This window comes from Nymphaea colorata, chromosome 14, assembly GCF_008831285.2.
Source record: "Nymphaea colorata isolate Beijing-Zhang1983 chromosome 14, ASM883128v2, whole genome shotgun sequence".
Classification (NCBI taxonomy): domain Eukaryota; kingdom Viridiplantae; phylum Streptophyta; class Magnoliopsida; order Nymphaeales; family Nymphaeaceae; genus Nymphaea; species Nymphaea colorata.
Window position 1 is genome coordinate 9,350,571 of NC_045151.1, and position 6,722 is coordinate 9,357,292.

A 6,722-nucleotide genomic window follows, 5' to 3' on the forward strand; every position below is an offset into this window, starting at 1 on the left:
ATTGAAGGCAAACTAGAGTTTCTTTAAGTTAGCACACCAACAAATGTCGTAGCAGGTTCAAGCCTATCTGCATTGCTGTTAGGAGTCAGAAGTGGTTCCAGAAATTCTTCATTAGATAGCTGGATTTGAATGAATAGTAAGGTGTGCCTGGAGGCATCTTAAATATTATTATTGTCTGTCACCTGAAAACAACACTTGGAAGCAACACTTAGCATGTAACAATTGCTAGGTTGGACAGATCCTTCTGATCAGGTGGCTAGTCTAGTATTGTACTTTTCTATGTAAAGTACTTAAGGAATCTGCAAGAACTACAATAATTAGCAACCAACCAGATTAATCCACGTCGATTCTTTTTTCAGAAATTTTCTTAGCAAATTTTTAGCTCAATCATTGTGCACATGCAGAATCTATTATTTCATATGCTATTGCCTCTAGATTTCATTTGGTGGATGAACTATTTCTTAGCCTCATGCAGGTGTCATGTCTTCATAGCCTTATTCAATCACTATTAAATCAGAAGAATAGCCTAGAATCAAAGACTTTAGATGAAGTTGAAGGTCAAATAAGAAAATAGGGCATGATAAATGTTGCTAATTCCACTAGCTAACTTTATTTAGTTTAGTCAAATTAACCATATAAAAAGATACCAGCATATCAGAACTTGGCCACTGACTTCTGCTCGGGTGCAACAATTCAACACCATCTTTGGACTTTGAGTACAGGTCCATCCTCAATCTGGACATTTTTTATTTCCTAGCAACATGCTATCTACTCGCTTGGTATGTTTTAGAAGCCATAGTATGATTTTTGTGTGTCAGAAACATTAGAAATTGTATAAGTTCTGGCACAAGGTCGTCACTAGCTTCTTCTTTTTTTCTTTTCTTTTCTGTCATAAACTGCTGAATCGAAATGATCTTCCTATTATGAAATAAGAATAACAGAACACTATATATATGTATGTGTGTATATATATCACCCAGTGAAGTGACACATGGAATCCTCAAGACTCCCAATATGGTTGATAGGCCTATTCATATCTTCACATAGATTTGTTCAAATCATATACATGTAGGCTCTCATTAAATATAACAGGTTCTTTTTATACTGTAATTTCATCGTGAAAATCCAATAGGCTGACCGCCATGTCTAACTCCTTATTATCATTATTTGATGTACAGTGTCATTCTCAACATCATAATCTCCTAATTAAGATTCTTAACTCTTGCATGCGATTATTTTCAAGTCTACCTTTAAATGGGTACATAAGTATTAATCTAAATAGTTACATCTATACCTGTATATGTCTTGGTATACATTCATATATAACAAAAAAACATATGAGAACTACATGCTACACTCACGCTTGGATGTCCCCATACCTGTAAGTCTGAGAAGGATTGTAATTCAGCCTGCAAATCTATTTATTCCAGCATAGTCCACCAACACTGCATAGGTTCATTTTCTACCCTTTCAATATACATAAATATATATATAATCAGGTTTTAACTTATCCACTGGAAATTACATATATATCGACATACAATTCCATGATGAGTCTCAATACTTACTTGAGTCTTCCAACAAAGAACCATAATTTACTCACTGCTCCAGATCTTCCACCTTTCTCAATCTACACACACACACACAGTATGTATATATATATATATATATATATATACACACACATATATATTATAAGATGTCCGCTGAGACAAAACTGTGTGTGTGTGTGTATATATATATATATATAAAATAGTTTCCAAACCAGTTAGGGGTCACACTCACCAGATTCAAGTCTAAATAGGAAGAGCTCTGTTTTTGGTCAGCACCGCCCTTGACTACATAGCTCCTTTGTGCTGTTCACAGCCAATTCAATGGATGAAGTAAGAGCCTGTAAACTTTTGCTTCAGAATATTGATCAGGAATACAACCAAAAGAAACTATTCTCTCCCTTATTTTCCCAATTTCTGTTGCTGGGTCCCTACCCCTCTAAGGCAGTAGCAAAATAATAGTTACAATGGTGTAGTATAGGGTTAAATAGATTGCCTACTGGACTACCCACCACCAACTCCAAATTTGTTCTTTCCTTCCCTGCCAAGGTGACTCTTCGGTTTCCTCCGTTCACTCCTATTGAGTTATCCAGCCCTAGGTTTGCTTGTTGAAAGACAGATCTGAAGTTGTTTGTATTCTTATATCTTTTATTCTTGAAATAAAGACTTAGTTTAATTCAAGTGTCAATGGTGTTTACACTGACAATGCTTTCAAATTTTTCTCCCTCAGTCCCTCTCAATTTTACAATACTCATGGCATTCATCCACAATATACATGTGCAAATACCTCTCCTCAAAATGGAGTTGCAGAAAGAAAACATAGACAGTTGTTGGAAGTTGCCCGAACTTTCCAAGGGATTATGCCTTCCTTCTTCTGTGGTGATGCTATATTGACAACCTGTTATCTTATCAATCATTTACCATCCTCCTGTGGACGATAAAATTCCTATTCAACTTCTTTACTTGGACAGCAAATTGTTTCATCTTCCTCCAAGGGTATTTGGATGTGTATGTTTTCAGCATATTCTTGGACCAAAACAGGATAAACTTGCTGCCCAAGCCACCAAGTGTTTATTTGTGGGTTACTCTTGAACCTGAAAGGGATACAAATGCTTTGACCCTGTCCTAAAGAAAAAGTATGTCAGTGAAAATGTCACCTTTTTTTAATGTGAGCCATATTACTGCTGTCTTATGTTCTTGCCTCAGAAAAATGCTTATTCTTTCCCTCTTATTGTTCCTCCTTTGCCTTTGGAAGTTGACCAGTGTATCTCTGGTCTACCACACCCTTTCCTACTCAATTCAAGGAACCACCAATAGTGTATAGTAGGAGACATTCTCCTAATCATAAGTCTTCATCAAGGCCTATCCCTACGGTAAGTTTTTCCTACTAATTTCATTGAACCATCACTTGAGATGTGCAGCCCTGTAGGTCCTATGACAGAAGAAGACGATCTCCCTATCGCTTTTCGTAATGGAACACATCAGTGCATGATTCATCCAATCCCCAAGTTTGTCTCCACCGAGCATCTTGGCACACATATCCATAAATTCATTGGTGCCCTATCAGCTATGTCCACTCCAATCTCTTACCAGCAAACTATCTTAAACCCAGAGTGGAAGTAGGCTATGCACAAAGAAATTGAGGCTTTACATACTAGAGGAATCTGGGATCTTGTTGATCCTCCTCCAAGTAGTGATATTGTTGGCTCCAAGTGGGTATTTACTATCAAATATAACTCTGATGGTTTTATATAGCGATATAAAGCTTGGCTAGTGGTGAAAGGCTACACTCAAATTATGGGGTACACTTCTCCAAGAATTTTATCCTATTCTCACTTGGGGACCATTTGGTTAGTTATTTCTATTGCTGTTCACTCTGGGTGGAGTCTATTCTAGTTGGATGTTGAAAGTTCCTGGGGACCTTTTTGAAACTATACATATGCAACAACTGTATGACTGTGAGCAATGGGGAGAACGTGGCATGGTGTGTCTCTTGAAAAAGGAATTTACAGCCTTAAAGCAAAGTCCTTGTGCATGGTTTCTCAAATTATTTGAAGTTGTATGAACTATTGCCTTTTAGGGACCTTTGTCGGATCACTCCTTATTTGTTAAGCAGGGACCCAAAGTTGTTCTTCTGATGGTTGTTTATGTTAATGATATCTTCTTGACTGGATACAATAATCAAGAGATATTTGAAACAACATAATATTGGCATAAACACTTTGTGACCAATGACCTAGGTATTCTTAGCTACTTCTTGGGAATTGAGGTTGCTAGAAGTAGAGAAGGGGTGACTATTCTAGTGGAGTATGTACTAGATCTATTACAGGAGACAAAGATTGGGTACTAAGCATGCATCTATCCCTATGAGTCCCAAACTTCTCCTTCATGTTGAATAGTCTGAAGTTGTAGGCAGCAAGTTGTGTCAGATTTTAATTGGCAAGCTATTGTATGTGAATGTCACGAGGCCAGACATTTGCCTAGATGTGAGGAAATTTTATCAATTCATGGACAAGTCAAGAAAAGTTCACTAGAATGCAGCTATCATGGTCCTCAAATGTCTTAAATCATTACCTGGAAAAGGGTTGTTATTTAAGAAAACAGCTTCCTTCAAAGTTGAGGCATTCACATATGCAGATTATGCAGGTTTAGTTGAAGGTAGGAAGTGTGACTTTGGCTTTTGCATCTTTTTTTTGGGGTGGGGGGGGGTGGATTCTACCATCATGGAGAAGAAAGAAGCAATTTGTTCTTGTCAGATCTAGTGCTGAACCTGAGCCTAGGGCAATGACTGACAACAGCAAAGATGACATGGATCAAATTCATGCTTAGAAGTCTAGGAGTGACTGCTCCACTATCTATGAAGATGTATTTTGACAATATTGCAGTTACCCATGTAGCCAATAATCAGGTATGTCATGAGAGGATGAAGCATATAGAAGTTGAACATCACTATATCAGAGGCATGGTGCAATCTACAATCATTTCTACCACTCAAAGGACTTCTGAAGAACAAGTAGCCTTTATGTTCACTAAGCCATTGCCTATTACAGAGTTTTCTACTTGTTGTAAAAAGTTGAGCATGATGAATATATATGCTCTAGCTTGAGGGGAAGAGTTCGCAAGTAATATTTACTTAAAAGGGGTTTTTGGTAAATACTTTTTTAGTCATGTGATTTAGTTTTGGTTCAGTGGTTCTTTTTTGTCTTTTATATATTTCTAAAGGACTTACACTGTATGAGTGGCTGCCACCCCATTTTCTTGACCTAATCTTCTATTGAGAAGGACGAGGAATAACGAAAGACTGATCTCTCTCTCTCTCTCTATATATATATATATATATATATATATATATATATATATATATATATATATATATATATATATATATATATATATAGAGAGAGAGAGAGAGAGAGAGTCCTTACAGCAGTAGGAATACACTCCCATAAAAGCAGCCCAATAAAATTCAGCGGGCAGACTTTCATCACGGATGCACCTCAATGCATGCCACAAGGTGTGTGTGGACAAACTGGACAAGGGATGGAATGAAACCCCAAGCAACTTTTTAAAGTAAAAAAAAAGGTCTTTCTTCCCAGCCACAACCACATATATCATTCTGGAGTCTATAATGGCAGTTTTCTCTGGTACTTTTGGCAAAGTTATTTTTCTCAAAAAAATCTTGGGATAACTCCAGCAATTTTTGGAAAAGGAAAAAAATCCTAAAAAGTAGGTAAACATAAAATAAATGAGAAACTAATAAGGAAACGTAAAAAGAACTACACAAAATTACAAAAATAACATTTTATTGATGGTAATAATTTAATTTAAGTGTCAACATTAAAGTTTAAATTGTAATCCATGATGAAATGAATATTAAAGAGGGAAAAAAAGCATGAGAATAGTGCATTATATTTATTTTTATGTTCTGTTCAAAAAAGTGCTTTTCATGTTTTTTTGTTCTCTTTTCTAACATTAATTTAGCATTTTTTTAAAGGACATTATGGCCACCTCCCAGCTGACCATCTTTTTTCATTAGAATCTTGTCAAAATAAAAAATAAAGTTATCAATCAATGACTTGCATATTAAAAGGCAATCATATTCTCAACTTTCTCTGTTAAAAGTTTAGGTGAAAAAAGAGAACTGGTAAAAGGGAATTGAAGGATTGTCTTTATTCTTCTGACACTTGCAGTCAATCACAAAAAGGGAATACGCGCAGGATTAACCCAGGTGTATGTCCCCCAAAATTAAACTCTTCTGTAAAGGAAGAGGGAAAGAAGATATGAGGACAAGATCTTATCATTGGAGCAATAGTCTATGTGTTCATGGATAGAGACATAGTGTTCCCTAGAACAGGGTCAAGCATCATTTTATGGGAGTGAAGTATGAGTGACCAGTTCTGACAGAAACAATAAATGCAAAGCGAATCAAAATTATACAAGACATCTTTTACATGTCGCAAAAAATTATGTGCACAATTTTGTATCATGGAATCTGAACATTTTTTCATATGTGATAACCAATAATATTAGAATAATAAAAACCCATTAGTAAGATGTTGTAGACAGCCTTTTAAAGTTTAGAAACAATGTGTCATTTGACAAAACAGAGATCATTCGAATCCAACAACTTTCCCACATAGACCAAATGCCTCCAAAAAAATATTGTAATAGAAAATGCAAAGACGTCGGAGCTTTAAGTTGGATTTTTTTACTGCATTATATGATGTCAAAGTCCAACTATTTTTCAAGAACTTCCTATCTCTACAACTTGGAGGCATATGGAAAGATACATAAAAGCATGCATGCCCATGCATATATTGTATGTGTGTGACCAACCAAAAAACAATAGGTGCGACTAAAGCTATGTAAGGCAACAGCGTGAAAGAAAGATCCTTTTTTGACATGATACTCAAAAAGACTCACATCTATAGTTTTTGTAGCATTGTGTTGGCAACTAAACCCTCAATCTCCATAGACAATTCATCTTCATATTACATTTGAGAAAAAAGTCACAAGAAAGAAAATTAAACAATTTATGAGGGTACACATTTCATAGAGGATAAGGACCTTAAAAAAATCGAGATAAATTTAAAGATGGAAGTACCAAGTTAGGATTAGAAATCTAAATCCAATTACAAATGTCAATTAAAATCCATATCCAATTACGAAATT

The 6,722-nt window shown here is 35.6% G+C and overlaps 1 long non-coding RNA gene across 1 annotated transcript in view; it reads right to left on the bottom strand.

Moving 5' to 3' along the window:
* LOC116267758 (uncharacterized) overlaps window positions 1–1,930 on the bottom strand; it is a 7,596-nt gene extending 5,666 nt beyond the window's left edge. Inside the window, exons 1-3 of the long non-coding RNA XR_004175665.1 lie at window positions 1,786–1,930; window positions 1,569–1,630; window positions 1,380–1,445 (exon numbers count right to left, since the gene is read on the bottom strand). This is a non-coding gene — a long non-coding RNA (uncharacterized LOC116267758). The remainder of the gene's footprint in view (window positions 1–1,379; window positions 1,446–1,568; window positions 1,631–1,785) is intronic.
* Window positions 1,931–6,722: the final 4,792 nt, after the last annotated feature.